At 36.1% G+C, this 23921-nt stretch overlaps 1 protein-coding gene across 1 annotated transcript in view; it reads right to left on the bottom strand.

Moving 5' to 3' along the window:
• Nucleotides 1-23921, bottom strand: part of RB1 (RB transcriptional corepressor 1) — a 181828-nt gene that overhangs the window by 44041 nt on the left and 113866 nt on the right. The window lies entirely within an intron of this gene.

Raw genomic sequence — 23921 nt, 5'->3', positions numbered from 1 at the left:
GCTGGATTTTAGTGTGAACACTGAATCACCTTTAGCAACACCTCCCTCAGGAGCAGAGATTACAGCCATGTGACACCAAGTTTGGCTGTTCACTGGCTTTCTCCTGAGAGGATGGTGGTATACTTCATAATCAGTCCTCTGGGGTGAACTCATTTATGAGGCATTTTATTATTGTTTTACTCTAAATGATCATGATCACTGTGTGTACTGTTCTCCTATTTTTGCTTAATTCATACTATATCCTTTCATATGTCATCTTCCCAAATTCTTCTGAATTCTTCATATGTAAAAACCTTTTCCCATGGATATATTTAGTGGGTTAGAAACCTGGGTACCTAAGATCATAAACATATAGGTTCACTTAGAGAAAGATTTGGTAATGGCCTCTGGTCAAAAGCAATAGCATTTTGACCTGCACTAGTACATCATTGGGCTTTCACTGTTAATCCAACTTATACAAGTATTCAACAAGTAACTATTCTGTGTTTAGAAATTTGCTAAATGCTATGGGTAACCAAAAAAAAAAAAGCATATAACAGAGTATTTGTCCTTAGGAAGTCTGCAGTTTTGTTGGAAAGAAAAGACACACACAAAATAGTAAGAAGCATATATAAAATATAATTGATATGCTGAACACAATCAAGTGACTAAAAGTGATGGTAAAGATTTCTTTTCTATTTTTAGCTGCTTCCTGGCATGCTTGTCCTTTTAATCTTCTGGGCCCCTACCTCCAGTTAAAAAGCTTGAGTATAAGGAAATTTGGGCAGAGGGATATGTATTTCAAGAGATATGTCCTATATCCAGAATAACCTAGCTTACTGCCTGACTCTGGACTTGATGGTAGGGCTAGTCTATGCCACATTTCTGGAGGGAAAGTCTGGACTGGTCCTGTTGCTGTATTCTTAGGTATACTAAATGTTGTGTTATTCAAGGATATCAGGAAAAGGGTAGGTACCTGTAAGGTTTCAGTGCTTCCAAAGGGGCCTATCTAGGGCAAAATCTGATCATTTTCTACCTGGTCTGAGTTCTACAAGTTTCTGATCTGGGTTTGGGTCTGCACAACAGTACACTACTGCTAGAGTCAGCCTCTATTAGCAAGCTAGGAAGTTTTGCTGGTTCAGAGTGATATAACCACAGACTCCCCTTTGGGATTTCTGTCCTTAGCTAATTCTCTGAAGACTAGGCTAGATTCTGGAACTTCAATCCTGCTTTGCTCCTTGTGTCTGAGTCAAAGTGCTACTACTTGCTTCTGAACTTCCTCCCTTCTCTGTATACCACCAAGGGCCTCCCCATCTAGAAATACTACCCTTAATAATTTTTTTGAATAAAAACCTATATTTTTTATCCCTTCTATTCTCTTCCACAATGAAAAGAAACAAAATTCCTTGTAACAAATATGCATAGTTAAGAAAAACAAATTCTAACACTGGACACGTCTAAAAATGAATGCCTCATTTTGCATGTACAGTGTATCACCTATAAGTCAGTATTTATCAAAGTTCTTAAGTCTTTCAAAGTTGATTCTTTTACAATGTCACTGATATTGTATACATTGTTCTCCTGGCTCTACTCACTTCATCATGCATCAGTTCATACAAGTCTATCAAGGTTTAGCTATTATATTTCTTATAGAATAACAGTATTCTAGTACATTTCTATACAATAATTTATCTAGCCATTCCCCAACTGAGAAACATTTTCTTAGTTTCCAGTTCTCTGCCACTGCACAAAGAGGTAGGACCTTTTCCTCTTTCTTTGACCTCTTTAGGATATAGTCCTAGTAGTGCTACTGCTGGGTCAAAGGCCATGTAAGGTTAGTAACTTTTTGGGCACAGCTTCAAATTGCTTTCTGGAATGGCTGTACCAACTCACCATTCTACCAACGGTGTGTATCAGTGTGCCTGTTTTCCTGCAGTTCCTCCAACATTTGTCATTTTCCTTTTTGTCAACTGTACGAATCTGACAGGTATGAGGTAGAATCTCAGATTTGCTTTAATTTACATTTCTCTAATGTTTTGGAACATTTTTTCATATGGCTATTGAGAGCTTGGATTTTTTCCCTTGAGAACTAGTTTGACCAGTTATCATTAGATTACAGTTCTTATTCTTATAAATTTGAATTAGTTCCTGATGTACCTTAGGAATAAGACCATTATTAGAGAAACTTGCTGCAAAGATTTTCTTTTCCCAATTAACTATTTCCTTCTCTTCTTAATTTTAGAAAATTCATAGGTTTTATTTTTAACTTTTACCTTAAAATTAAATGAAGTTTCATTTTCAACTTAATCTAGAAGAAACTATTTGAGAGAAGAAAAATACATTAACCCGATTTAGCATAAATTAATATAAATACAGTGCACTTATCAACTGCATAGTATAAAGTATCATCAGCGGCAAAAGTACATAAAATGCTTTTATCAAGATTAATCAAAAAACTTGTTACAAACTTAGCACACCATATATTAGGAAAGCCTAATATGTTTCAGAAGTATTCTTTTGGCTCCTACTAGAAAACATGTAAATCATACTTATTTGAGAGATTTAGTTTAAAATAGTTGGGTCAAAATACTATCTTATTGAACATGGCACTGTTGTAGGCATTGTACAACAAAGACTAAGCTTGAAGCTTATAACCTGACATGCTACATAAAAAGAATATTCATTTTTATATATTACAAGGGACCTTTCTCCATGCCACTGGTAACCTTTAGAGCCCAAATAGAAAAAGAGGAAAATATAAGTCAGCATTGATAGAAGCTATAACAAAGGATAAGATTGCCTTTACTCCATCAGATGGAAAATAAGACCATTGTAATCCATGTACTATGGGAAGCAGAGGTCTATAAGAATCCTAGCTAATAATGTGTCAACCTTTTCTCAACTTAATTCTGTTCATTCAGCTAATACCTTCATTCTGGTGGGGGTAAAGGCAGGGAGGACTTTCCTACACTCCTCAAAACCTCTCATTTCCTTTCATTACATGGAAATTTATTTTTTTTAACTTCTGTATTCATGCATCTGTGTTGATCTACAAACTATGCTGGCCATGAACTATTTAAAGGGTATCATGTGAAATATTAAAGTTAAGTACAAATGAATAGAATATAATTTTAAACTAACTGGGTAGATGGGACAACATACATATAAATGGACATGAGAATGTATAGATGTAAAACCAGTGCAGACTAATAGTGTAAGGAGGAACTAAGCTACTACAAGAGGAACTAACATCATGAGGAACAAAAATTATTAGGAAATGACTGGATGAAAGTAATTAAAGGGAAGTTAGAGAGACTAGAGACGGCAGGGGTGGTGGCAGATTTATGCTAGGTTATATTAAATTTGACAAATATTTAGGAAATGTTATGATGCTTGTGTGTGTGTACCGAACACACATGTATGTGTTCTTACACATAAGAGATGGAGAAAGTACAGCTAGACATTGTTTTGCTGAAAAAGATCTAGGTTGGGTTAGTGATGTGCAAAATCAGTATGAATCAACCAAATGATGCCAACCCCTAAAGGTAATGTGATTCTGGATTGCATTAAGAAGCTTCCAAAAATAAGGAAATGATAGTTCCACTGTCACATGCCCTAGTCAAACACTTTAAGAAGGACCAGTCATAAGCTGAAGAGCATCCAGAAATGGGTGATCAAAATGGCAAAGAGCTTTGACTCTGTTTTATATTAAGATCAGCTGAAGAAAGTGAGGATGTTTAGCCTGGAGAAAAGGAGACTTAAGAGGAACATCACAATAGGTCTTCAAGAATTTAAAGGGTTATGTGAAAAGGAGATTGTATTTATTTATTTATTTATTGGCCCCAGAGAGCAGAATCCAGGATAGTGGATGGAAATTATAAAGAGGAAAATTTAGGTTTGAGGTCAGGAAAAATTTCCTAACAATTAGAGATATTCAAACTGTGATGCCCTGGGAACAAGGAAATTGCCTTTCCTTAGAGGCTTGTCTTCAAGCAGAAAATATACACTCATTTATCAGGTTTGTTGCAATGGGTTGATAGATGGCTATTAAGATCCCTTCTTTTTCTAAATTTCTGTCATTCTTTGACTTAACCAGATAGAAAGAAGTAGGAAAGTGATTATGATTTGGAGATCATAGGTAAGAAGGTTATGAAGGTATCAGAAAGAAAATTTATTTGATAAGGCAAGAAATAAGTCCTGTGGATATGTCTATTGATAATATTTATGATCATATATTTGCCCAGAGACCTGAGAAAACCTATATCCTTTTGGGGGGGGGGGGCGGGGAAATGAGGGTTAAGTGACTTGCCCAGGATCATACAGCTAGTAAGTGTCAAGTGTCTGAGGCCGGATTTGAACTCAGGTTCTCCTGAATCCAGGGCCAGTGCTTTATCCACTGTGCCACCTAGCTGCCCCCACATCCCTTTCTTAAAAGAGCAAAATATAACTAATTCCCCCCAAAATAATTTCCTAACTTTTAGCTTGTTATAATAAGGGAATTTTGTACCCAAGAATTAGATTTCATGCCCTGATGTTTGTCTTCTGAGAGCTGACTCCAGTGACCTTTATAAAAGAAAACTTATTTCATTATTTTAAGTAATGTTGCCATTATTAGTCATGAATCACAACATTTACCATATTAGTAAACTGTTTAAAATAAATTAAATAAAGTGGACATCTCATTCATAAATATTGCAGGGCAACTATAGTTTTGTTGAACTAAGTTGGTTTTGGAATGGTTTCTTGCCATCAAGCTTGGGTTGACCTATGATTGAGTGGGCAATAGTGGTGGAAAACATCCCTCTCTCAACTAGTTTTAGTCCCAGTGGTTTTAGAGGCCAGATTTGATATAATAGCACAAAGTCCAAACGGCCAGATGATATTCCAAATATCATCTGAAATAGTAATGTAAAAAATATTATGCTAATTGCTACACCTAAGCTGACCTGCAGTTCTATTTGACTATTCTTAGACCTGGTATACTAAAAACAGGTTTGGGCAAGAATAGAGACAAAGATTTGAACATATATAGGTACCAAAGGGGCTTCCACATATATTTGAGTTCAAGTAATACACTGTGGCATAACTTCTAAATATCACTTCACATTAAATTAATTACTTAATTTCAATCAGCATATTTAATCATAAAAAGAGACTAGGTTTTTTTTTTTGTTTTTTTTTTTTTTAGTGAGGCAATTGGGGTTAAGTGACTTGCCCAGGGTCACTCAGCTAGTAAGTGTTAAGTGTCTCAGGCTGGATTTGAACTCAGGTACTCCTCCACTGCGCCACCTAGCTGCCCCAAAAGAGACTAGTTTTAAAAAAATAATAACACTACAATTTATGTATCCAGATAAGAACTATGTCCTTCAAAATGAATATTAGGAAGTTATTCATCTATTCTAATGCTGCTGCAACTGCTCAAAACACTTGGGAAATGCTCTTCTGGAAATGCCTTCAGGACACAGTTCCCATATCTGAAGTTAAAAGGGACCTCAGAGGCTGCCTAATCCAGAGGAAGAAGGCCCACAAAAGTTAAGTGATGATTGTGTCAAGAGTGGAATCTAAACCCAGATCCTCTGCCTCCACAGCAAGTGCTCTACCCAACTAATTATGTCAAATCTTCATTTTTGGAAAGTGGATTTGATTGAATAAAAGTCACATGAAGCCCAGGTCTTATAAATAAGGAGGGGCTTAAAAGACAGGTATCCTTCTCTCTAGCTCAGTCTGTCTTTGATGGCAATTCCAAAAATTTTTTGAGTTGTGGCAGGCATTATTAGAAATAGCATTCAGCTTCCCAAAACAATTGCTTTGAAAAGCAACACTAATGTTAAATATAAGATTCTTGAGGCCGGGATTGTTTTGGTTTTTGCCTTCATATAGATCCTCACTGTCTAAAATAGTAACTTGCAAATAATAGAAAATGAGTAGTCGTGATTTTCAGCTTTTTCCTCCCATAAAAGTGCTTGACTAATTAATCAGTGTAGGTTTTTTAAAAATAAAAAAATTAACTGATTTGATAACAATAATAATAGCTAACATTTATGTCCTAGACATTGAGCTAAGTGTTTTTATAATTATTATCTCATTTGATCCTCACAACAACCCTGGGAGGTAGGTGCTATTATTATCCTCATTTACCAGAAGAGGAAACTGAGGCAAATGGGTCAAATGACTTGCCCAAGGTCACAAAGCTAGTATGTGTCTGATGCTGTATTTGAACGCAGGTCTTCCTGACTCAAGCCAACAGTTTTATCCACTGTACCACCTAGCTACTGGCCCAGGGACTGTTTCATAAACTTAACACAAATCTGGCTCATTATGAAACCAACCAGTGGAAAAATCTAGAAAAATTTCTCGACTAAATCTTGTGCATCATTTCTCACTGAGATTATTATATCTGTGCTTTATTTTCTCTTCTAATGCCTTGTTTTCCCCCAATAACCATTGGTACAGAAACATCTAGATTAAGAAACTAAAAATAAAAATGGACACAGCTTATTTTATACATACTCTTCTACAATGAATCACCTGACTATACATTACACATTATTGGGTATATTCAATAATCTAGTCCAGAGTGAAATCTAGAAACAAAATGTTCAGATTTGTGGCTAAGTTCTACCTTCTCACCTAATCACTTAAATGAGACTGTTTCAACACTCTCCAAAGTTACCAATGACTTTTAGTTGGCCACTGTGAAGGCTCTTTCTCCATTCTTAACCTTCTACACCTCCCTAAAAAGGGCCTTCTCTAGGTTTTTAGGACACTGCTCTCTCTTAGTGCTCCTATCTGACAGCTCCCTATCTCCTTTGGTAGTTCATTAACCATGTCTCGCATCTTAACTGTGGCTGAACTGAAAGATTCTGCCCTCAGTCCTTTTCTTTTCTCTTTCTATACACTATTTCAATGACCTCACCAGCTCCCATGTGTTTATGAATCACATCTAAATGTATTCTCTCTCCTGATACAAGGATCTCTAGCTATCAAGTAGTCTCTTTCATTTAGATGTCCCATAGACATATCAAACTCAATATAGCTAAAAAACCTCTTTCATGAAATTTGCTATTTCTGTCAAGGGCACCACCATACTTCTCCAGGTTCATAGCTTTGGAGTCATCTTTAACCTCACCTTCCCTCACTTCACATACCCAATCAGTTGGCAAATCTTATTCATTTCATCTCTACAACATCTTTTGAATTTGTCACCTTCTCTTCATTTGCATATCTAAAAACCCTAGTTCAGGCCCTTATTACCTCTATCCTAGTCTATTGCCTTTCATTTGGCTTTTCGGCCACTCTCTCCTATTTCTACTCAATCTTCCACATAGCTGCCATAGTAATGTTCTTAAAACACAGTTCTGATCATGTCACTGCCCTGATCAATTAACTCCAGTAACTCCCTGTTATCTTTAAGACCAAATGCAAACTCACTGTTTGACATTAAAGTTCTTTATAATCTATCTCCAATATATCTCTGCAGTTTTATATATATATATATATATATATATATATATATATATATACACATATATATATATATATACACATATATATATATATATATTTATTTATTTATTTTTTTGGTGAGGCAATTGGGGTTAAGAGACTTGCCCAGGGTCACACAGCTAGTAAGTGTTAAGTGTCCAAGGCTGCATTCGAACTTGGGTCCTCCTGAATCCAGGGCTGGTACTCTATCCACTGCACCACCTAGCTGCCCCTCTCTGCAGTTATATTGACATTATACCCCAAACAAACAAAAAAAGAAAGTTATATTTTCTAAAATACTACTATAATTAAGGCAGTTTTAAGGTTGGGCAGATTAAAAAATTTAAATTATATTAGATATTATCTATTGGAAAGGCCAGAAAAATACTGATTCTGAGCAATTTAATCCTTAAAAGTAGACTTTAAGTTCTTATTTTTCCAGCAAGCATATAATTGTGATTAACAGGAAAAGGATATGAGGACTAAAACATTAATTTAATTTAATCTAGGACTTTATCCTTACTTCAGAATCACTAAGTAAAAACTTTTAATTGTACTCAACATTTTTGTTCAATCATTTTCAGATATGTCCCAATTTTTATGACTCCATTTAGTGTTTTCTTGCTACAATACTAAAGTGGTTGGCCATTTCCTTCTCCAGCTCATCTGACAGATGAAGAATAGGCAAACAGGGTTAAATGATTTGCCCAAGGTCACACATCCAGTAAGTATCTGAGGTTGTATTTGAACTCAGGTCCACCTGACTTCAGGGTCAGCACTCTATCCACTCTACCACCTAGCTGCCCTACAATACTAAATGTAGTGCCATAAAAAGGTTAATTTGATAATAACTGTAAGAGTGAATCAAACTGCTGATTAAGTTTCAAACCTGTATTTTATTTCTCTCATCATTTTGCCCATCAAAAATGTTGTGGTTCTTCAATTTAGCCTCTTCTCCAGAAAGCCCTTCCTTGAGTAATAAAGGTTAGTGCTAGATTTTCTCCCAATTAACACATACATTTATTCACTTCTGTCTTTAATTTTCTTATATATTTTGGATCATTGTATTGCTGAAAATAGTTACGTCAATCACAGTTCTTCATCAAGCAATATTGCTGCCTCTGTAGACAATGTTCTCTTGGTTCTGCTCACTTCACTATACATCAGTTTATACAAGCCTTTCCAGGCCTTTCTGAAATCATTCTGTGGTTACTATCAGAAGATACAGACTGGGAAAAATATATTTACATGAAATATTTCTAATAAGTTCACCATCCAGAATATATAGAAAACTGACACAAATATATTATTAAAAGCTATTATCCAATAATTAAGTAATCGAAAGATAAGAACAGTTTTCAAATGAAAAATGATGAAATAGCATTACTAACAGAGAAATGCATATTAAAACATATGAACATATATTAAAATAATTTTATTAAAACATATACTGAGGTATCAGTTGAAATGATTAAGCTATGAAAGATGCTAAAAGAAGGAAAACTCATTGTTGTAGGGGAAGAAGGGCATACTAATTAATTTCTAGTGACAGTGTAAATTGTTTTAAGTATGCTAGAACACAATTTAGAATCATCTAAGAGATTACACTGCTGGAACTATATCATAGTCCAATCCATCCTCCATTCAGTTACCAAAGTGATTTTCCTAGAGCATAGCTTGTTTAGCCATTCCCCAACTGATGGGCATTCCTTTGATTTCCGATTCTTAGCCATCACAAAAAGAGTTGCTATAAATATTTTTGTACAAATAGGTCTTTTTTTCTCTTTTAGGGGATGTCTTTGGGATATAAACCTAGCAGTGGTATTGCTGGATCAAAGGGTATGCACAGTTCTACAGCCTTTTGGGCACAGTTCCAAACCCTGCCTGTTCCATGAACAAGATACTCTCCCTCTTGGCTCTGAGCATTTTTTCTGTCTGTTCTCCATGCCTGGAATGCTTTCCCTCCTAATTTCTGAAAAGATTTATATCCCATTATCTACACTTTCACTCCAACCTATGAACATGTAGTGATGCTAAAATATGAGCTCATCATAACCTATAGGTGTTCTACTTCCATGATCAAAACCCACAAACTTTCTCTGATTATATAATCTCTTATCGATTCCATCTCTCCCTGAGCTTCACTCCTCCTTCTAAACTACTCTTCATCCTCTTTGTGATCACCAGTCCTTTCAGCCCTCAGTGTTCTATAAGGCCCTGACTCTTGCTCTGACTTAACTTTCCTTCCATTCCAATCTAATCTTATAATTAAGTAATTTAAATAGACACTATCCTGTACTCTCAAATCACTTGCCTCCTTGACTTAACTTATACCTTATGCTTGGTTTGTATGTTACCAAATTCTAATCTGACTTACACCCACTATGCATGTCCTCTTCTCCTACTTACATGCTATTAAAAAACAATAGGGGGGGGGCCAAGATGGAGAGAAGCCAGCAAATTGCCCGAGCTCTCCTGTGGTTCCCTCAAAAAGAACATTAAATCAAGCCTCTAAACAGATTCTAAAACTACAGAACCTACAAAAAGACAGAGACACAATCTTCTAACTTGAGATAATTTAGAAGACTTCAGGAAAGGTCATTCTCACATGGGCAAAAGGGGAACGTAGTACAGCTCAGTACAGCACAGCATGGAAGGGATCTGAGAAAGTCAGCAGGAAGTTCTTGGCCACAGTGGAGCAACTGAGGCCCTTTGATCCTGGCTCAGTAAGCTGGTGGCATAGCGGGCCAGTTGTGAGATCCACCAGCACCAGCTGAAGGGCCACCCATGGGACAGGTGTGACTGGGCTGGGCCATCCCAGTGCCTAGAGCAAGCACAGGAAGCAATCCTAAGGTGGTGAGGAATCCACAAGCCATAGAGGCCTCAGAGTAGAAAGCCAGTGACATAGCCCCTACTCCCCAGCACAGGAAGTTTGAAACAGTGACCCTTGTGCCCCAGGAGCAGACCTCAACTTTAAAAAATAAGCCACAATATGAGTAAGAAACAGAAGAGGGCTATTACCATTGAGAGTTTCTGTGTTGACAGGGAACAGCTAAACACAAACTCAGATGAGGACAATAATCTCAAATTGCCTACATGTGAAGCCTCAAGAGGGAAGATGAATTGGTCTCAAGACCAAAAAGCCTTCTTGGAAGAGCTCAAAAAGGATTTTAAAAATCAACTGAGAGAGGTAGAAGAAAAAATGGGAGAGAAATGAAAGCAATACAAAAAAATTATGAAAAAAGAATCAACAGTTTGGAAAAGGAAGCACAAAGATTGACTGAAGAAAACAATTCCTTAAAAAATTTGGCCAAATGGAAAAGGAGGTGCAAAAGCTTACTGAAGAAAACAATGCCTTAAAAATCCGAAGTGGATAGATGGAAGCTAATGACTCTATAAAACACCAGGAATCACTCAAACAGAATCAAAAGAATGAAAAAATAGAAGAAAATGTGAAATACCTCATTGGAAAGACAACTGACCTGGAAAATAGATCTAGGAGAGACAATTTGAGAATTATTGGACTATCTGAAAGCCATGATCAGAAAAACAGTCTAGACATCATATTCCAGGTAATTATCAAGGAGAAGTGCCCTGATATTATAGAATCAGAGGATAAAATTGTCATTGAAAGAATCCACTGGTCACCTCCTGAAAGAGATCCCAAAAGGAAAACTCCAAGGAATATTGTAGCCAAATTCCAGAATTATCAGGTGAAGGATAAAATACTCCAAGCAGCTAGAAAGAAGCAATTTAAATATCATGGAGCCACAGTCAGGATTGCACAAGACCTGGCAGCTTCAACATTAAAGGATCGGTATTCTATAAGGCAAAGGAGCTTGGATTGCAACCAAGAATCAACCACCCAGAAAAACTGATCACTCTTTCAGGAGAAAAGATGGACATTCAATGAAATAGGGGACTTTCAAGGTTTCCTGATGAAAAGACCAGAACTGAATAGAAAATTCAATCTTAACATACAAGACTCAAAAGAAGTTTAAAAAGGTAAACGGGGGGAAAAAGTTATTCCATACTGTCAAACTATTTACATCCCTACATGGTAACATAATACTTATAACTCTTGAGAACTGTGACTCTATTTGAGCAGACAGAAGGAGTATACATAGAGGGTATAAATATAAATTGTCTTTGATGTGATTATATAAAGAAAATTAAGGGGTGAAAAAAAGGCACAAAAAAAACTATTACAATAGAGAGAAAGAAGGGAGGCATGAGATTTGGGTCAAAGAAGGAATAACATATGCTCATTTGGGTAAAGAAATTTAGCTTATTCTTTAGGGAAGTCAAAGGGTAAGGGAAAAGGGGGGCACTGATAGAAGGGAGAGCAGAAGCGGAGGAGAAAAGGGTAAAGAAAAGGGAGGGGGGGCTGATAAAAGGGAGGGCAGATTGGAGGAGGCAGGGGTCAGAAGCAAAACTCTGGTGAGGAGGAATAGGGTGAAAGAAGTGGGGGGAGTACAAAGAGGGTAAATAGGATGGAAAGAAATAGTAATAATTGTGAATATGAATGGGATTGGGATGAACTCTGCCATAAAACAGAAGCGATTAGCAGAGTGGATTAAAAACCAGAATCCTACAATATGCTGTTTAAAAGAAACACATTTGAAGCAGAGAGATACACACAGAGTAAAGGTAAAAGGCTGGAGCAGATTATGCTTCAGCTAAAGTAAAAAAAGCAGGGGTAGCAATTCTTATCTCAGACAAAGCAAAGGCAAAAATAAATCTAATGAAAAGAGATAAGGAAGGAAACTACATCTTGCTAAAAGGTACTCTAGATAATGAAGTACTATCAATATTAAACATGTAAGTGCCAAGTGGTATAGCATCCAAATTCTTAGAGAAGTTAAATGAGTTACAAGAGGAAACAGACAGCAAAACTATAATAGTGGGGGATCTGAATCTTCCCCTCTCAGAATTAGATAAATCTAGCCACAAAATAAATAAGAAAGAAGTTAAAGAGGTGAATAGAATGTTAGAAAAGTTAAATATGATAGATGTCTGGAGAAAATTGAATGGAGATAGAAAGGAATATACCTTTTTCTGAGTGGTATGTGGCACATCTTCAGAAATTGGCCATGTATTAGGGCACAAAAACCTCATAGTAAAATTTAGAAATGCAGAAATAGTAAATGCATCCTCAGATCATGATGCAATAAAAATTACATGTAATAAAGAGTCATGGAAAGGTAGACTGAAAATTAATTGGAAACTAAATCTCATTCTAAAGAATGAGTGAATCAAACAACAAATCAGAGAAACAATCAATAACATCATCCAAGAGAATGACAATAATGAGACAACATACCAAAATCTATGGGATGCAGCCAAAGCAGTGCTTAGGGAAAATTTTATATCTCTAAATGCTTACATGAATAAAAAAGAGAAAGTGGAAATCAATGAATTGGGCATAAAACTTAAAAGGCTAGAAAAAGAACAAATTAAAAATCACCAAATGAATACTAAATTAGAAATCCTGAAAATTAAAGGAGAAATTAATAAAACTGAAAGCAAGAAAACTATAGAATTAACAAATAAATCTAAGAGCTGGTTTTATTAAAAAAAACAATAAAATAGATAAACCTTTGGTTAATTTGATAAAAAAAAAAGAAAGAAGAAAACCAAATTACCAGTATCAAAAATGAAAGGGGTGGTTTCACCACCAATGAAATGGAAATTAAAGCAATAATTAGGAACTATTTTGCCCAACTGTATGCCAATAAATTTGACAATCTAAATGAAATGGATAAATATTTACAAAAATACAAATTGCCCAGGTTAACTGAAGAGGAAATTAAATCCTTAAATAAGCCCATTTTAAAAGAAGAAATTGAACAAGCCATCAATGAACTCCCTAAAAAAAAAAATCTCCAGGGCCAGATGGGTTTACAAGTGAATTCTACCAAACATTTAAAGAACAATTAATTCTAATACTATACAAATTATTTGGAAAAATAGGTGAACGGGCAGCTAGGTGGCGCAGTGGATTCATCCCTGGATTCAGGAGGACCTGAGTTCAAATCCAGCCTCAGATACTTGACACTTAATAGCTATGTGACCCTGGGCAAGTCACTTAACCCCAATTGCCTCACCCCCCCCCCAAAAAATAGGTGAAGAAGGAGTTCTACCAAATTCCTTTTATGACACAAATATGGTACCAAAACCAGGCAGAGCCAAAACAGAGAAAGAAAATTATAGACCAGTTTCCCTAATGAATATTGATGCAAAAATCTTAAATGAGATATTAGCAAGGAGATTACAGCAAGTAACCACCAGGATAATATACTATGACTAGATGGGATTTTTACCAGGAATGCAGGGCTGGTTCAACATTAGGAAAACTATCAACATAATCAACCACATCAATAAGAAAACTAACCAAAATCATATGATTATCTCAATAGATGCAGAGAAAGCTTTTAACAAAATACACCCCCATTCCTAATGAAAAACACTAGGGAGCATAGGAATAGGTGGAACTTTCCTTAAAATAATAAGCAGTATCTAAAACCATCAGCAAACATTATATGTAACTGAGATAAGTTAGAAGCCTTCCCAATAAGATCAGGGGTGAAACAGGGATGTCCATCATCACCTCTATTATTTAACATTGTACTAGAAATATTACCTTTAGCAATCAGAGGAGAAAAAGGAATTTAAGGAATTAGAATAGGCAAAGAGGAAACAAAACTATCACTCTTTGTGAATGATATGATGGTATACTTAGAGAATACTAGAGAACCAACTAAAAAATTACTTTAAACAATTAACAACTTTAGCAAAGTTGTAGGATATAAAATAAATCCACATAAATCATCAGCATTTCTATGACCAACAAAGTCCAGCAGGAAGAGATAGAAAGAGAAATCCCATTTAAAGTAACAGTAGACAATATAAAATACTTGGGAGTCTACTTGCCAAGACAAACCCAGAAACATTATGAACACAATTACAAAACACTTTTCACACAAATCAAATCAGATCTAAATAATTGGAAAAATATCAAATGCTCATGGATAGGCCGAGTTAATATAATAAAAATGACAATTCTACCTAAATTTATTTACTTATTCAGTGCCATACCAATCAGACTACCTAAAAATTATTTGATAGAGCAAGAAAAAATAGTAACAAAATTCATCTGGAAAAACAAAAGGTCAAGGGGCAGCTAGGTGGTGCAGTGGATAAAGCACGGCCCTGGATTCAGGGGGACCTGAATTCAAATCTGGCCTCAGACACTTGACACTTACTAGCTGTGTGACCTTGGGCAAGTCACTTAACCCACATTGTCCCGCCCCCCCAAAAACAAAAAACAAAAACAAAAACAAAAGGTCAAGAGTATCAAGGGAACTAATGAAAAAAATGCACAGGAAGGTGGGCTAGCTGTACCAAATCTGAAGCTTTACTATAAAGTAGCAGTCATCAAAACTATTTGGTACTGGCTAAGAAGTAGAGTGATATAGGTTAGACACAGAAGATACAGTACTAAATGACTTTAGTAATATACTATTTGATAAACCCAAAGACTCCAGCTTCTGAGATAGGAACTCAGTATGTGACAAAAACTGCTGGGAAAACTGGAAGATAGTATATCAGAAACTAGGCATAGACCAACATCTTACACCTTATACTAAAATAAGGTCAAAATGGGTACATGATTTAGACATAAAAGATGAGACTGCAGGTGAATTAAAAGAGGAAGGAATGATTTACCTCCCAGATCTTTGGAAAGAAGAACAGTTTATGACCAAACAAGAGATAAAGAACATTATGAAATGCAAAATGGATGATTTTGATTACATTAAATTAAAAAGTTTTTGTACAAACAGAAGCAATGCATCCAAAATTAGAAGGGAGGCAGAAAGCTGGGAAACAATTTTTATAGCCAGTACTTCTGATAAAGGCCTCATTTCTAAAACATATTGAGAACTAAATCAAATTTATAAGAACCAAGTCATTCCTCAACTGAGAAATGGTTAAAGGATATGAACAGGAAGTTTTCAAAGCTATCTATTGACATATGAAAAAATGCTCTAAATCACTATTGAGTAGAGAAATGCAAATTAAAACAACTCTGAGGTACCACCTCACATCTATCAGATTGGCTAATATGACAAAAAAAATAATAAACATTGGAGAAGCTGTGGAAAAATTGGAACACTAATGCATTGTTGGTGGAGCTGTGAACTGATCCAACCATTCTAGAGAGCAATTTGGAATTATGCCCAAAGGGCTATAAAGCTGTACATACTCTTTGACCCAGCAATACCACTATTAGGTCTTTATCCCAAAGAGATCATAAAAAATGGAAAAGGACCCACATGTATAAAAAAATTTGCAGCTGCTCTTTTTGTGGTGGCAAGAAACTGGAAATTGAGGGGATACCCATCAATTGAGGAATGGCTGAACAAGTTGTGGTATATGAATGTAATGATTCCATTATTACTGTGCTGTAAGAAACAATGAGCAAGGGGATTTCAGAGAAACCTGGAAGAACTTACATGAACTGATGCTGAGTGAGATGAACAAAACCAGAAGAACACTGTACACTGTATCAACAACAATGTGTGTTGATCAACTGTGACAGACTAAATTCTTCTCAGCAATACAATGGTACAATATAGTTCCAAAGGACTCATGATGGAAAATGTTCTCCAAATCCAGAAAAAAAGAACTGTGGAATCTAGATTCAGATTGAACCATAAAATTTCTATTTGTTTTTGTTTTTTGAGGTTTTTCCCTTTTGCTCTGATTCTTCTTTCATAGCATGACTAATGCAGAAATATGTTTGATGTGATTTGTACATATATAACATATATCAGATTGCTTGCTTTCTTGGGGAGGGGGGAGGGAAGGGAGGGAGGGAGAAAAATTTAAAACTATACATCTTATAAAAACAAATCTTGGGGGCAGCTAGGTGGCACAGTGGATAGAGCACCAGCCCTGGATTCAGGAGGATCTGAGTTCAAATCCAGCCTCAAACACTTGACACTTACTAGCTGTGTGACCCTGGGTAAGTCACTTAACCCTCATTGCCCCACCCAAAAAGGAAAACAAACAAACAAAAACAAAACCCAAATGTTGAAAACTATCTCTACATGTATGTAGAAAATAGTAAAATACTTTTATGATTAAAAAAAAACAAACAATAGAGAAAATCACACAAACCATACTTTTTGTCCACTAGGACAAACTAGGCCATCACTGTAGGAAAGCAATCCTTTTGCTCCTCCCTGACTATCACACTCTCCATAGCAAACTGTTATAAAGTTCATCTTCTCTCCTTAAATCTCCTATACATCATTCCTCATCCCAGTGACCATGTTAATCCTCAATAACTCCTATGGCTCCCTATTTCCTCTAAGATCAAATATTATTTAATCTTTACCTCATCCTTTTAAAAAATTCTATTTTTGTGCATTTTTAAATGTACATAATTATTAGTATAGTAGTGGTTAAACCTGTTAGTCTTTTCTCAATCCTCACCTTTCTCAAACAATCTAAGTTTCCACAAGAAAACCGCATATGGGTCATAAAGAATCTGACACAACTGAATAACTGAATACCACCACAAACAAAGGTTTAAAAATGGACTGCTAAGTGGTGCAGTAGATAGAGTGCCAGACCTGGAATCAGGAAGACTCATTTTACTAAGTTCAAATTTGGCCTCAGACACTTACTAGCTCTGTGACCCTAGGCAAGTCACTTAATCCTATTTGCCTCAGTTTCCTCATCTGTAAAATGAGAGCTGGAGAAGAACGGCAAATCGTTCGAGTCTCTTTGCCGAGAAAACCCCAAATAGTCATGAAGAGTCAAACACAACTGAAACGACTGAACAACAAAAAATTAGCATTTTGGTGACATCTCTTATGATACTTGGCAGTCAGGGAGAAAGAACCTTAGAGAACATGGTTGATGGTGATTATGAAAGTTTGGGAATTGGTAATGCATATGATATGGTTATGACAGTTATGTATGAAAGTTATGATAGAAAGGTTAGGTGGGGCAAGAGTTTCTAGGATATCCATTCCAAAAGTAAAGCTAAGGCTGAAGTCCTGAGATTACAGTACAATCTGGAAGGGCTCATTATACAATATATTGAGGAATTTTTTGGTTTGTTTTTTTATAGTTTAAATACTATAAGAAGGGAAAACTGTTGAGCTGGACTTTCACATGTAAACTGCTTCTTGCACAAAGCATTAGTTATGAAAGAATTTAAATATTAAATAATATAATAGAAAAATTATAAAGAAATATTGTGACAAAAAAGATTACTCTTGAAAGCAAAATTTGGGTCATTTTTTGATAGTCTTTTAAAAACAAAATAAAACATGGCTTTCTTGGCAATACTTTTATGTCTTAGCTAGACAAGCTCTTTCACGTCAGTACTTCTCTATTCCAATTAACTGTCAGTATAATCTCAGTAAAACAATAGACTCTTTTACTACTTCATCTTATGAAGGAAACTAGAACCTTTACCTTCAGAGAGATCAGTATGAATTCTATTAAATAAATAAATGAAAATTTCTGTAAAGAAAGCTAAAAAGTTGACCTATCATAGATAACACATATGGAGATTATTCATATGCATATATGTAAACATCTTTGTTTTATGTATGTGTGTTTCCCTAGCATTTTTATTGTTGATTATCTCAATACAGAATAGATCCTTAGTTCCATTTGAAAGTTAATAATAGAAAGGAAGGTAAATTAACTAATGGGTTAGGACAAAGACAGGAATTGCCATTGTTTTCTTAGACTTTGATCAAAGGAAGCCTAAAATACTAAATATGTACCATTGCAGCAATATCATTAAGGATATATTTGCTGTACAAAAACAAGCTCTAAGAAATGTAAACATCTTTTTCCCCCTTTGCAATAATCTATATAACCAACACTGAAAATACACCCACAAGTTTTTCTTATACATGCTAAGGTAACAGTCAACTAAATGCATGGGAAAGCTCCCCACTCCCCTTTAATAGTTTTCAACAAAAAAGAAACAGAACTACTTTTCTTTTGCAACTTTCCATTATTATATTAAGGAGTTAGATTTGCTCAAAATATTCTCTGAACCAAAGAATTATCTAAATATACAGACATCTTTTCAACAGAAGAGGTAGGCACAAGGTATGTGTAGGGAGTGCAGGTGGAATTTCTTATCATGAACAGAAAAAGAGAGGCTGTCACAATGGTTTTTATATGATCAGCTAAGCAACTTTTAAAAATGAAAAACTGCATTAGGGGCAGCTAGATGGCGCAGTGGTTAAAGCACCAGCCCTGGATTCAGGAGTACCTGAGTTCAAATCTGGCCTCAGACACTTGACACTTACTAGCTGTGTGACCCTGGGCAAGTCACTTAACCCCCCACTGCCTGCAAAAAAACTGTATTAAAGGAGCACAAGAACAGATTCAGGGCAGAAAAAGGAAGGATAATTTTTACATCAACAAATCTCATGGCTATCAACAACAGGAAAGGCAAATATTGGGTAGGTTGATAGTACTATATTTACAAATTTGACACTTATTTTTTCCCTCTTGCTCCTTGGGTATCACATAATTGAATTTTCAAATACTTAATGATAAAACAAAAGATATAGAACCACACTTTTCCAAGGCCAGTTGAGAGCACATTTCTAAATCTCTCTAGGATGACGTGATGAAACCACCAGAAGTTTCCTTACTGAGAATGTTCTCGATGTTTATCATTGATTTACATCCAAAGGATACATTTTTCTTATATGCTTCAACCTTGAAACTGTAGTCTTTCCTTTCATGTTTCCTCTCTATAGCAGTCTGCATACTCAGCCAGCCATTAAGAGTACAAGATCATTTTATTAGTGTAAGGAATCTTGGGGCACAAATTATACACATAGAAACAAATTACTTGTAAGTACTTTTTATTGTGTTAATATGGGGTGGTGGTCCAAAGGTCTATTATTGTGAACATATAAGTAATACATAAAATAGGCCAAAAGGAGGTACCCATTGCTTGGGGAATGGCTGAACAAATTATGTTATATGAATGTAGTGGAATATTGCGGCTTCACAAACAATCATGAAAATAAATAATTCAAAAAAAAAAAGGGAAGACTTATGTGAACTAATGCAAAGTAAAAAACAAAACAAAACAAAACAAACTAGGAAAACAACACACACAATAAACCAAACAGTATGTAACTGTAAAGACTGATTTTGGACCAGGAGAAAAGATGCAAAAATGAACTTCCCTTCATTCCTTGGAAAGATGAAGGACTAAAGATACAGAACAGTTTTTCTTTGTTTCAAAGGAAGGCTCCTAGGGGTGAGGGAGAAAGGTTGCTGGCAAGGGTACTATACCCAAAAATTATTATAATAAAAAAATCAATAAAACATTAATTTAAAATAAAGTAAAATCAAATGTACAAGTTGGAGTTAGAATTAATATGTGAATCTTCAATTTGAATTAGAAAATGTAATACTTCTGATCATAGGATGAGATATTTAGAGCTGGAAAAGATGAGGAAGAAAAGTCAAATGACTTTCTCACGGTCACATTAATAGTATTTTTGTTTGTTTTTTAGCAGGGCAATGATGGTTAAGTGACTTGCCCAGGGTCACACAGCTAATAAGTGTCAAGTGTCTGAGGCCGGATTTGAACTCAGGTCCTCCTGAATCCAGGGCCGGTGCTCTATCCACTGCACCACCTAGCTGCCCCCACATTAATAGTATTTTTAACCCAGGTCTTCTAATTCCAGAACTAGTCTACTTTCCCTCTGCTGTCTGGTCTCTTTAAAACAAAACAAACAAAAAATCAGGCTGTTCCTATACAGCACTAAAAGAACCAACTAAATTTAGTGGGAAAACAATCAAACATCTAACTGTACCAATCGTTTGACTAAAGTGACTGTATTCAAAAAAGTTGATCTATTAGTTCCATATAATCACAGCTTATTTTCTTGTTTCTTAGCTAAGTGACTTTTACCTTTGCAATCCAAGGGCAAAACTCATCATGGCCTTTTCTGGGGGGCTGGGATTAGAATGTATTGAGTAGGAATAGGTTTCCCTTCCTCTGCAGCAACAACAACAACAACAACAGCAAACTTAACTGGCATTTCAGTTAGCACAAATCATTGTCATGCTGTTGATGGCTACAAGGTGCGATGGAAAGAGTACTAGATGTGGAGTTAGAGGACTCAACTTGTAATCTTAGCTTTGTTACTACTTCCATAGTAAGTAAGTAAGCAGTCACTTAGCTTCTCTGGGCCTCAGTGTCACTATGTGTAAAATGAGAGGTGTAGATTAGATGGCCTCTAAGGTACTTTCCAGTAAATCTAAGATCAATCATGGAAGCAAACCTACATGAATTATTTCAATTTTGGAACATAAGTTGGTATTTTATATAGCACTTAAAATAAATTAGGTTTTTGAACAATTTGCTTAAAAGATACAAAAAAAAGCTCTCCTTTCAATCTAAGGATGGGTGTTAGCAATTTTAGAATTTGGGTAAACAGAGGATATGGCCATTAATTAACTTAGTCATCACCCTCCATTCAAGACATTATCATAACTCTATTCAAAGGAATTTAAACTGCAATAGTCAAAATGAATACTCCTCACGCCCACCTATATAATTATAGGATAATAAATTGTGTCACTCGTCAGCACCCGGAGCAAGATGACTAGTTATTTCCAGACTTAGATGACAACGCAATGTTGAAATAACCAGTTTATGATGGAGATTCCCTTCTTCATTAGAATCACAGATTTTCAGAGCTCAATAGGAGCTTAGAAATAATCCGGTCCAATATTCTCATTTTAAAGATAAGGAAAATGAAGCCCAGAAAAATTAAATGACTTGCCCAAGGGCACAAAGCTAATTACTGGCAGGACCAGAACTAGATTTTCTGACTCAGTTCTGGGTTTCCCTCCACTCCTGCTGATGCTTCTTCTTGGATATCTGGAAATGACCATAAGAGAAATGAGAGAGACATCTTAAACTTAACATGTCCAAAATTGAATGCAATCTCTTTCTCCTTAGTCTCTTTCCGCCTTCTGAACCTCCCTATTACTTTCATGGGCACCTCCATCCTACTAGTAACCCAGGCTCACAACTTAAGTGTTATCCTGACTCCTCACCCCCTTTCACCCCTTGAATCTAATCTGTTGGCAAGTCCTGTAGACGTTACCTTCTTAACATTTCTCCTATATGTTCCCTTCTTTCCTCTGATATTACCACTCCTGTCATCCAAGTCCTTATCACCTCCTGCCTAGGCTACTGTAATAGATTTCTGTTTGATCTCCTTGCCTCAAGTTTCTCCCCACTCCAGTCCATCCCCCACTCAGCTGTCAAATTAATCTTCCTAGAGATACCTAAAGCACAGATTTGACCATGTCAACACATCCCAACCCTCAATTCAATAAACTCTAGTGGCTTCCTACAGGATCAGATATAAAATCTTCTGTTTGGCTGTCAAAACCCTTCACAACCTAGTCTCCTCCTGCCTTTCCAGTCTTCTTACACCTCATTTCCAGCTATGTTTTCTGTGATCTAGTGATACCGGCCTCCTTGCTGTCTCTTGCACTCACATCACATCTTCAGATTTCAAATATTTTCACTGGCCACTCTCCATTCCTGAAATACTCTACTTCCTCATCTCTGCCTCTTCTCAACCTTCAAGTACTTTCAGCTTTCAAGTTTCCTTCAAGTACCAGCTTGAAAAATTCTTTCTTCTATGAGAAGCCTTTACTCATTCTCCCTTAATGCTAGTAACTTCCCTCTATTAATTATCTCCAATTTATCATGTATATATTTTGTTTGTACATTTTGTTTACATGCTTGCTTGTTTTCTTCACTGGACTATGAGTTCCTTGAGAGCAGACTGTCTTTTGCCTTTCTTTATATCTCTAGTGCATGCACAATGCCTGGCATATAATAGATGCTTAATAAATGTTTATTAAACAAAACTTTGCCAGAACCCTTCAAGTTAAATCCTCTAAATTTATTAACGTAATGCCTAATATTAAACAACATAAGGCTTATTTAAAAAGAACCTTGAGATACTGCAATTTTGGAGTAAGGTTTAAGAAGTATGGGTCATAACCAAAGGTGACTTTTTTTTAAATGGGAAGGGATAGAGGAACTAGAAGTTGAAGTGAAGATCAGGAGCATATTAAGAGGAATGAGATAGTGGAAAGGTTACAGGCCAGGAGATCATAACAAAAAAAAAAAAAAGAGTTCAAGATCATGGACAAGACAGTAGTTCTGGTCTGTTGATATGCGAAGTATCACCACCCTTAGCTAAGATGGAGATAGATGTCATTTGAGTTCAAATGGTTGAAAAACTGATATCTGAAGGGACCTCAACATGATAATAAAATGACTTAGGATGAGGGCAGGGGGTGAAGTAGAGAAGACCATAAATCAAATAGTGAAATGACTAGGGGGAAAAGGAAGAAAAAAGGTCAACAAACAACAACAACAACAAGAATCCAGGCAGGTAGTTATAAGCAGATGGAGTAAACTCTACAGAGAACAGATTGGTTTTTCTTTTATTTATTTATTTATTTTTTTAGTGAGGCAATTGGGGTTAAGTGTCTTGCCCAGGGTCATACAGGTAGTAAGTGTTAAGTGTCTGAGGCTGAATTTGAACTCAGGTCCTTCTGAATCCAGGGCCAGTGCTTTATCCACTGCACCACCTAGCTGCCCCCAGAGAACAGATTGTTAAATGATGAAGGCAGAAGGGGGGTCTGGAAGTGGCCATGTGAAGCAAGGAGTATTCTGACTTTCTCCTGAAGCATCTAGGTGGTACAGTGGATAAAGAGCTGTACCTAATTTCCAATCCAGCCTCAGACTCTTATTATCCCAGGAAAGTCATTTAAATTCTGTCAGTCTCAGTTTCCTCAACTATTAAAGGGGGATAATAATAGCACCTATCTCCCAGGACTACTGTGAAGATCAAATGAGATAATATTTGTAAAGTGCTTAGCACAATAAAATGCATGGCACACAGCAGGTGTTTAATCAATGCTTGTTTCCTTCTTTTCTTGCTTCCTGGCCCAGTAGGCCATGGAGCAAGAAAAGACTGACTATCATTGGAAAGGTATTTAGAGGAGACCTGAGTTTCTTTGAGTGTCAGAAAACAGAAAGAAATATGAGAGGAACAGATCACAATAGCTGAGGGATTCCAGAGGATGCAGAGGAAGTGAGATGCAAAAAAATAGGGACTTGTGGAAGGATATGAATGACAGAACATATAGTGCTTCTGTATTACAGGGATTAGGGAACAAGAAGTAGGTATTTGTTAGTCTTAGCACTAGAGAAGAACCATGTAGGGAGAAGCTTGTAGACTAAAAAGGCCCCAAGATTCTAATGAGAATGCTGGTATGAAGTGGCTTCTGCTGATGGAGTCAGGTTCCATTGGTCAGCACCAATGTGGGGGCCATAGGCCAAGATGAAAGGG

Source organism: Dromiciops gliroides, chromosome 3 (genome assembly GCF_019393635.1).
Source record: "Dromiciops gliroides isolate mDroGli1 chromosome 3, mDroGli1.pri, whole genome shotgun sequence".
Taxonomy (NCBI): Eukaryota; Metazoa; Chordata; class Mammalia; order Microbiotheria; family Microbiotheriidae; genus Dromiciops; species Dromiciops gliroides.
This window is presented reverse-complemented; position numbering and strand designations above follow the sequence as displayed.